General features: G+C 35.5%; 1 pseudogene; it reads right to left on the reverse strand.

Moving 5' to 3' along the window:
* Positions 1-281: 281 nt before the first annotated feature.
* LOC127803727 (uncharacterized) lies at positions 282-6,622 on the reverse strand (annotated as a pseudogene).
* Between the last annotated feature and the right edge of the window lie 3,937 nt (positions 6,623-10,559).

The raw sequence follows: 10,559 nt of genomic DNA on the forward strand, positions 1-10,559 counted from the left end.
TAAAAACCTCGTGTGATTGTAAAAGAGAATTGTGTTGAGGTCTAAATTTTTAGATTTTAGGCTTTTCTGTTTCTAGACTTGTCAATCTACACGGAATGAAATGTTTCTAAAAGTTTTAATATCATTAATATTAGTAAACACATATATACATATGTACTATTACTAATGTTTGTGTCTGAAAAAATAATTCAAAAATTTCAGATCTGCTATTTAAAAGTAGGAAGGTCACGAACTTTGCTTATGTGGGGACAAGTCGGGGGAAGGATTGAGAATTAGAGGCAACAATTGAATGAGGCTCAAGTAAGAGGAGAGGACTGAGGAGATTAGAATGTAGAGAGTGGCGAAGAAGGGGTTAGCCGGTGATGTTGCTGGCATGAGAGGACTACTATGTGACACTAGAGATAAGTAGAAGAGTACAACAAAAAGAGTGAAATTGGGTACAAAATCTATTCTTCCTCCTCATTTTTGCATAGCAAAAAGCCTCATTTATGGGTAGTCATAGAGTTCTTCACTTCACACCATTGTAACAGCAAGTAGGTGGTAACAATGAAAAGGGTCTCCAGTTTGAGATTGGAAACACAATATATACTGGGTAGATCGATCACTAGGTTTTAATAGAGTAATCCTGCAATACACAACCAGAATCTACTACTCTTCCTATACACATCAGAATTATATGCCCGAATCTTGCAACAACAACTAGCTTTACAATTTGCAATGTCCCCGGCAAACACCAAGAACCAACCCTTCTATTTGCAAAAAGTAGGTGCCAGTGGGTCATCCACCCATTTGATTGCTCAATTGTAGCCCAAAACACCTTGGCGATGAGAAACAGCAACTTACACTCGTAATATATAGAGTTCTGACTGTCCATGCCTTTTCATCTGACATCAAAGAAAGCACAAGGTAATATCTGAGCTAATTATAGTTCAGTCCAAACGAATGGCATTTACATCCACATTCAGATAATCCTCCTCTACTTTGAGAACAAGAGTCAAAAGTGAAATATGACACCATAAAGATTTAATAAACTAATGTACCTTCAATAGTGGCACTGGGAATTCTATGCACAGTTATAAATAAATAAACAAACAAACAAACAAAGTTTGGTTATTAATCAAATTGTTGTCAGTTGATTGCCAGTTTAAGGCAAGGGATGGAATAATTGAAGTTAGTATGTGAATTATTGATTTAATTTACCTAGCCAAAAAAAAAAAAAATGTTGATTCCTTGGAACAGGTAATCCATCTTCATAAAAGCATGTTGGTAGATAATAAACTCATTGGGCATAATTTTTTCACCTTCTTGATTAAGGAAAGATATAAAGATATCAAATATCTTACTTCATAAAGGCTAGTTGTATACATTTTATAGATGATAATTAGACACATAAATTTTGTAGTCAAGCTTCCTGATATTTGGATAGTGAAAGAAATCAAGAGTCAGACATCAACAACATACTAAAAGAACAAAAAAACAAACAGGACTTACCTGATCTCAAGGTTTATCAGGGCAGTATACATAGGTCAGGATGCGTGGCAGAAAAAGCAGCCCCTCAGCGACACCAGTTTGACATACCTATGGAAAAACTTAACTTTATGTGAGGTCTTGGGCACTGCACGAGCATAACCACCTGATGTTGAGCTTCTCATCTCTTCAGCTTTCATCCGAGCAACTCGCAACTTGTTCAATATCATATCCATAGAGGCGGATCTCTTTTTCTCCAATTTCATCTGAACCAAAGTTGGTGTTAGTGTGAAATCCACTGTTTGCTGCACTGTCATGATATATCTCATAAAGATTGGCAACTGTTAGAGAATAGGAAGGTGTTAGAAGTAAAAGCTTTTTTCTTCCTTTTAATAACTTCTGACTGTATGTTAAGCACAATGATGAGTAAACTATAACCTCAAGTTTCCTTATTGCTTCCTCAGCTTTTGCCTTCTGCAAGTTCTCCCATGCAGTTATCCTGGCTTCCTCTGTTTGGAGCCTAGGCAAGAGGTGAAAGGTTAATATACTAAAATCTGTTCATATATGTTTGATTATGGTTGACTGTGTTTACTAGCAAGTATGAGCTATAGAGATATATGACCCTCTTCTAGAACAGTTAAGCTGCTCCCAAGGATCAAAATAATGTTTTGATGTACGGCTTCAGTTAGCTTAGACAAGGAAATATTTTGGAAGCAAGACGGAAATGATCAAACAATTGGCAAGTGTAAAACTATTTGAACATATAAAGTGATATATTTGTATAATCTTAATAGTTGATTGAATATGATCTAGGTTATACATCTTTGTATATAGTTTACAATTAAGTAATCCAGAAGCAACACTCGTCAATTTGACAGAATTCCAACTAAATAACATGCAAATACTAGAATCATTAAGACATAATTAAAAAAATACTAATTCAATAATTAAGACATAAGTTGATCTTTCCAGTGTTGACAATACACAAGCAAGCTTAGATTAGGAATTATCTTCTGAGTCACAGATGTTGCTATAACTCCCGAGCCCAGTGAAACCTTCAGATACATGAGAGAGACAATGGGCATCTTGAGACATCAGCATAGTGTCAATTACCTCCAAGGCAGTGGTGTAAGAAGATGGATTGTGAAAATATTCTCAAGGTAAATAATTTTTTCTTTTACTTGATAGATCATGGTAGACATGCAGTTCACCTCTAGATTATGACTTGGAAAATGTCTTTATCTAAGAAGTTTATGGCTCGATTAACACCTGGCTTGACAAGGATTACAGACTTCAGCAAGTTCTAGGACAACTTTTCAGAGAATTTTGAGGCTGCAGAAGTGGCAGATAATGTAAGAGAGCTGAAAGACTAACAGTGTCAGAGAGCATTTTATGCATTTATTCTTGTTCATGATTGCAATGGTTTTAAATTTCTTGAATCGTTAGTTGCAATAATCTTGCACTTCTTTCTTGTGATAAGAATACTCAAACTAGTTTGTCATTTCATGAAAATATCCTACCCGTTCCTTTGGAGCAGAGAGAACAGCATAAAAAAAGAAACATCAAACCTTAATCCCACTAGATAGAGTGAGCTACATGGATTTTAGTTCTTCAATCATCCCTATCCATGGCCACATCTATAAGGCCATCATTATATCTGGTGTATGCTTAAGAATTTACTACCAAATTTTCTTCAATCTTGCTCTATCTTTTTTCCTACAAACTTCTTCCAAATCATTTTAATTACATCTCATACATCTTACCTTCAATAAGTGTCAGTCCAAACTTATTACGGATGATCTTATTTTTAATTTCATCTTTTCTTGTATGATTGCATATTCATTGTGACCTCCTCTAATCCTCGTTTGAGTTACACTCATATTTTGCACATGCTTTTACTTAACTGTCCAACATTCCGTGCCATGCAACAAGGCTAGTCTTGTAGCCGTACAGTTAAAATTCCCTTTTAGATTTACTGTTGCATAGAATACTGAAAGTACTTATGTGTGGTCTACAATTTCATGTAGGAGATAGTTTTATATCTGAAATATTGAGACAACTGCTTTCTAACTATGCCATGAAACTTAGGTCAGAATACTTGCAGGACAGATAGTGATTAAACCTCTACTGAACACCAATTAAAATATATAAGGGATGAGACAATTTAAGGTTTAGCCTTTCCACTTACGTTCCATCCAGTTATTGGAATGCTAATGGTGTAGAGGTCGGTTAAGTTAGTTTGTTGATAAGCAAGCAATGGAAAAGAACAAGAAGTGAGAAGGTAAACATACTTTGATCTGTTCTCTGCTGTGTCTGCAATGTCCCAAGACAAAGTTAGCTCCTCGACATCTGGTGGGCCATTCTTCATATTTCTCAGTCCAATTTCTTTACGGTGCCTTGTGGCTTTCTTTGTCTACCTGAAGATCCCTGATTTCCAATTCAGACGAATGGTTGTGGTGCAGCCCCGGAACAGGAAGATTGAGGGATGGGAGGTAGAGAATGATGATCTTCCTCTGGAAGATGAGCTTGTGCTATCCCTGGGACTCATTTGGGTTGCCACATCCCGCCGTGAAACAAGAGAAGCCTTGGTTTCTACATCCTTGGTGTCATCAAGCTTTTCATCTATATTTGACCCCACAGTAACAAGCAAGATTAGAAAACATAATATCAAAAAATTGTTGTGCACCATAGTCTGGGCTTAAATGGCATCCAGACATCCATCTTGAATGCCTCCTTTGGGTGTAGGCATTTTACAGTGCATCTGAAATATTTACCTTTTTTATTTAGCCATCAGTGGGATGTGTCAACAATACACTGCCACCTTGTGCATGCAATGTACAAACAAAGTGTGATTAAATATGTCCCGGTATTCAACTTAGACAATCTTATTGACCTTAATTTACGTCTAACCATTCTGTATACTCACAAACCAAGATTCCACGCCAGGACCACAACCATCATTTGCATTCTATCACAGGGGCTGGGTGCATCCAGGAAAAAGAATGGGCCAACATCACATTTGCTATCATTAATTATAGGGTTTTGAGAATATGACGTCAAAATCACATTTATCAATTGAGTCTCACCACTTTAATCTTTCCAGCATACAAAAATTTCTCACGGTTAGGCTACAAGGCTGTAGAAGAGAATATTCCAATGTTCATGGAGTTCAAGATTATGCCAGCCAAGATAAATTAGAACAATTGGCAGTGTTGATGAGAGCTGTCCACTAAATTATGTAACCATGTCAATGTGTAATTATTCAGCTATTTTAATTTCGTAATTTGTAATGCAGGTTAGGAGATTGTTCGGAAGTGGACTTTTAAGCAGGAATCGTATTACCTTGAGAACTGGATGAAGACTGACTTAATAAATCTGCCCATCCAGGTAGACCAGCCGTCGGAAGCCCTGCATTTCCAATATGAACTGGGTTTGGTTGAATACCGCTGTGACAAGAATATTGAACAGATACAGCATCTGGCACTAGCACTCCTGTTGTAAAGGGCGAGCCTGCCATGAAATTCACAACATTTCCCTCTTGCAGAGCCGGAATGGCAGGGGAATGGTTAGAAGCGCACCCTACACCAGGCGTGCCAAGTGGGCCGCTCTTGGACTTGGGTCGTTTCTGAGCTTGTGCCAGAAAAGTATTAGCAACACCTAGCCCTGAAACCGGGCTAGTAATCCATCTCTCAGCATCATCCCATTTCGACGGGAAAGTCCTTCCACTACTGAATGGTGACAAGGCAGCAGAACTTATGAGTCTCTGGCTGCTGTTTGATGGAGGTGGCACTCGCTCCGAACTCCATCCCTTCTGAATTCCGCCTGCATTGCCATTTCGGTAATCTGGTGTTCCTGGGCTTGTATACGTACCTGAATTGTGAGACAAAATAGGCGGTCTCCTCATGCTTCTCAATTGTGGCCAATAGCAGGTCACATGGTACCCTGAGTTGCCCAAATGTAGCAAAACCCAAGTGCAGTAAACCAACTGTCACCCTATAAAGACTAGATTTTTCCAGAGAAAAATAAACTTACAGACCTGAAATAATTCAATTTTCATAACACATTGATGGTTCAGATTATCTTTCCAAAATAATACTCTAGGCCTATTGGCCTATTCTAGGGCTCATCTATCATTGGGTGCGGTATTTCCCCAAAATTCACATAGTTCTCCTTTACCTCCCATTTTTACCTACACGTACATGCATATTCTAACTACGCCAATGGGTGACCATCCAGAAATAACTGGAACGTGTGTGCATGCGAACCAGCGCCCAATCAGGTACGGCCAAAGTACATCATCAATTCAACCACCAAATTGCAAGAAAATAGACAAAGCTTGTGCAGTAAATGCGACTCCAAGCTCGGAAGCACCATCAGCCCTGTCTAGTAGCTGGGAGAGGCAAGGCTTACCCATCTTTGTCAAACACTTGTACTCCTTGTTCCCGCTCTTATTATCAAACTTCACACTCAAACGCCTAACTCGAAACAGAAGCAACAGCTAGCGGGATCTTGGAATGCGAAAGGGAAATAACACTGGTAGCAGATTTAAACAACCCCCCACCCCCGATAATAATAATAATAATAATAAACTCAGCTTTCAAAATCTTACCGCCGGACCTTTCCGATCAATGGAGCATATGAATCTCAGGGTCGGCCTACACAGCCCGTCTGCGAGTCTGGTTATTACTATTGGTTACTGTGTTATGTTCGACGAAATGCCTGTGAGAGCAGGGAGACTTGCTGAAGTTTTGGTTGGGAGGGCATCAAGCGAAGATGTCAGTCCATGTGACGTTCCACAAGTCAAGGATGGAGTTCAGACTTGCTCTTGTCCTACTACTACGTTTTTGTTACACTCACATGCTTATGTACTCAAAACTCAACCCCCTTTGCATCCCCAATGTATTTGGACATTTTTCAGTATGCCCCATTGCCCCCACCCCCCTCCACAAATACATACATTTTTCAGTTTCTAACTCAAACCTAAACCCAAAGGGATGTTATATGTTTTGAATCCAAACTTGAATTAAATTTAAAAAAAAAAATCAAAATAAACCGACTCAATTATTTTTAATTTAAGTTAATTATATGATGATGCATCCCAACCCAATGAACAGCCTTTACCAGTGTAGAGACGAGCTAAAATTTGCTGCTTGGCCCAATTCCACTCTTTTATCCATAAAAAAAGAGTAGAAAGCAATTTGTCTTTGTGTTGAAGGGTCTTTGTTTTTGTTTGTTCTTTGAAGGATGACTTCTGCTGTGTGGTCCTTGCGACCACAGACCTTTAAAAACGAAAAAGAATCCAATTATATCTAATTTTATGTGGATGCCTGTTATTTGGCCATGGCCATGATTAGAAAACGAATTCCAAATTCAAATTATTAAATCTTCTTGGTGCCTACTGCCTGCATGCAGACCACATGCAATGTCAAGCAAAATCCTTTGATTATTTGCTCTGTCGTTTTCACGACAAATTTTGCAACTCATCAGCTTCAAACAGTCACCCCCGGAGCCTTGTTTGAGTTTTCAGACGCCAACTTCACATCCGTCCAGGTTTTGATGTGGAATACTTATCTTAGCGCAAATTATCAAAATAATACTTAATTTTCACATTTGTTTTAATTTTAATCACAGCATTTAATTCGACCAATCCAATTACTCAACTTCACTTTTTGTTATAATTCTATATATTATTATTAATTATCTTTTTATATATTTCATCATTAACTATCAGATAACAATAGATCCTCCGCATGTTTGTCATATTAGATTTTTTTTCTCCTCTCTTCCTTTTTTTTTTTTCTAAATTGAACGATTGACGGCACCACCATAGACACTGGTACCTCTTAAGAACTCTACTCAAACTCTCTCTCTCTCTCTCTTCAATTCATCGTTGCATCCACCTCTTTTGTCTCCCACTCAATACCTCAATATAATTAATGGGGGATTTTGACTTTTCTCCCTCTTTATGTGTAACCAATAAACCATAATAAAAAATGATGACAATGCAATATTCAATCCTTTGAAATTGTAATCGAAAACATCAATTGTGCATGGTTACCACAATTAGGATTAGGGTTTTAGAGAAATCCAAATTGCTTTTAGGGTTTCTAGCAAAAACCCCATGCAAAGGATGTGATTGAACAAAAGAGAGTGGGAGAAAAGGAAAGAAATCATAAAAAGGGTTGTTAATCTCAATGAAAAGAAAACAAGTGATGGATTTGTAGTAGAGACGATGTTGCGGCACTGTCATCTCCTATCTCCTTCCGTCATCTTCTATCTCTTTCTATCTCTTTGGATATTAAATTGGAGTTTTTATTGTAAAGAGCAATATCAGCAAATGGTTAGGGAAAAAAGAGTAGAGCCAATGACATCAATATTGGCAATGACGATCATGACATGACAATAGAGAAAAGATGAGAGATTTGATGTGACAATCATATATACATTCTATTTTCTACCTTAGTTCACTATCTCAACAATTAATGGTGAAATATAACAATTAATTTCTAGCAATATTCTTTAAATGGATATAATCTTGTTAGGGTCAATCTAATCTCACAATTGGGTGGGATTCGGAAAAGATTCAAGTAATTTGATGCATCCGTACCCTTGTTATTTTATGTGGTTTTTATTCTTGTATGATAATGATTTTTTAAATTTTGTGAAAGTATTTATTTTTATATTTTAAAATTAGTTGAAATTAATCCTTTTATTTTTTAACTATTACATACCTTTCTATAAAATTTGCTTAAACTAATTCATTTTTTTTATTAAGTGTAAAGAGATAAGACGAGCATCAAATTATAAGAATGCTAGGTCTCTGTCTCTATTATATTAATAAATTTAATGACTTTTAATAATAAAAAATAGCGATACTAGAGAGAGATTTAAATACAATTTTTTATGTATTTATTTAATATACCTAATTTATAAGTTATTTTGTATATTTAAAAATTTTGTCTAATATATACTTAAAAAAAGTGGTAAGAAAAACAGTAATATTTATGGGTTCTTTTTAGTATAATTATAATTATAATTATAATTGTAATCTTATGTTTTATAATCGTGTTTATATTTGTAATCGTACAGTTGTAAATTTTTATAATTGTGTCGGTAACTAATGGATTAACCATATCCATGAATTTTATTCATAATTATTTTAATAAATTTTATAATTATATAAAATTTATAAAACAGAAATTAAAGTTTTTTATTAAAGTAAATAATGGGAAATCTTAAATTATACTTATACTCATTATATATTTTATGAAAATGATTGTACTATTTTTTTGGATATTATCATAATATATTTCAAGGTTACAATTTTGTTGACCTAAATAAATTATAATTTAAGGATATTTTATTTAGGAATATATATATTAAAATTAATAATTTATAAGCTAAATATAATTGTCAATCCTTATAAATCAGTTACAGTTACTTGGTCATCATTATTTCTTAGTAACCATAAACGTAACTGTTAATTTTTTTTTATTTTTCTAACTATAATCACATTTATTTATGTTCGTTTTTCTTAAATTTTTACCTATTTCTACTTAAATGTGAATACAATCTTTTTTAATTAAAGTAATGGGGTGGCAGTGGCACCGCCGACGTTAATTATTTAATTTTAATCCCGTCAAACATGCATCCTATTTCACTAGTGACCTGAATTTGACCAATTGATGTTGCTCCTCCCCATTGTTTAATGTACAAGTTGATCTTCTAGATGATGATGATTTTCTTTTGGTAAAAGGCATTAAAATATCTTTTTAATTTTGGATAAAAAGTCAACTTTAAGTTCAACCTATCATGTCTCTTAACTTTTAATTTCAAATAATAATTCATTATTGTGTCTCTTAACTTTTAATTTTGTAATTATCACACACTTAGGGTTCAATAAGCATAGACATGATTTGAAATGGTTTCATATTATTGACTAGACCAATGAGAAGTATTCACGTGTCTTGATGCTGTAAGAGAGAAAGTGGGGCGAACGACGAATGAAGGTCGAAGCCAACGACCCTAGCCTTACAGAGGTCGAAGCTGACGACCCTACAACCCTAACCCTAACATTCGTCGTCGATTCACAAACACAAACTAAGTTGAGCCACCATCGATTCACGAACATGAATCGACATTTCCATGCTTAGTGCTGCCATTTCCTTGCAACACGAATTGTCATTACAGAAAAGGAAGATAAAGACAAAGAAGACCCTCGGTGGTACTCAGTGCTGTCAATTCACAACTCTGTTTGCTCAATGATGCCATTGATTCACAAACACAAATCGACATTTACGTACTTGGTGCCACTATTTCCATGCAACACGAATCGTTGCTACCCCTTGTTGCATTCGATTCACAAACACAAACTTTGATTGCTCGATGCCATCGTCGATTCAGTGATGAGAAAGGCGTGGCCAAGGTTGGTTTGCAGCGAGGGAAAATGGACTAGGGTCGGTCGGGTTGAGGAAGACAAGAAGTTGGTTAACGATAATGAGAAATGCGAGAGGTCACCGGTGCTGGGAATAAAGAAGAAGAAGATGATGATGCTGCCTTCACATACACCTGCACATGTGTTTTATATGCTATGTTTATTGGATCCAAGTTTGTGGTTGTTATAAAATTAGAAGTAATAAATGTATTGTGAAATTGAAAGGATCAAAACACCTTTTATTCAAAATGAAAAGCCCTTTGCCATTATTTTTTGGAAGAAGTGGAATGTCAAAGGACAGTGTCCACGCAACTTCTGCAAAATCTCTATTCCTGTCTAATAAAATGGCCTTCTAAGGTCAATTTAATATTGTGTTTTTCTTATTATCTATAAAGGCCTTTAATTCTTGATAAATAAGTATCAAATAGTCATTAATGATCAATAAAATCATCTTAAACAACCATCTCGACTCAATAAAATATTTTTAATAATTACTACGGTATTTAAAAAAAAAAAAAAAAAGGAGTAACTAAGAAAGAACTTAACAACAGTCCTTTTATTTGATCAATAAGAACAAGATCGAGAGTTATATTATTTTTTTCTAATAATTCCCAAACCTTAAATCACATAATTTCCATAAGACATCGCACTGCTAAGT

This window comes from Diospyros lotus, chromosome 6 (genome assembly GCF_014633365.1).
Source record: "Diospyros lotus cultivar Yz01 chromosome 6, ASM1463336v1, whole genome shotgun sequence".
In the NCBI taxonomy this organism is placed as follows: Eukaryota; Viridiplantae; Streptophyta; class Magnoliopsida; order Ericales; family Ebenaceae; genus Diospyros; species Diospyros lotus.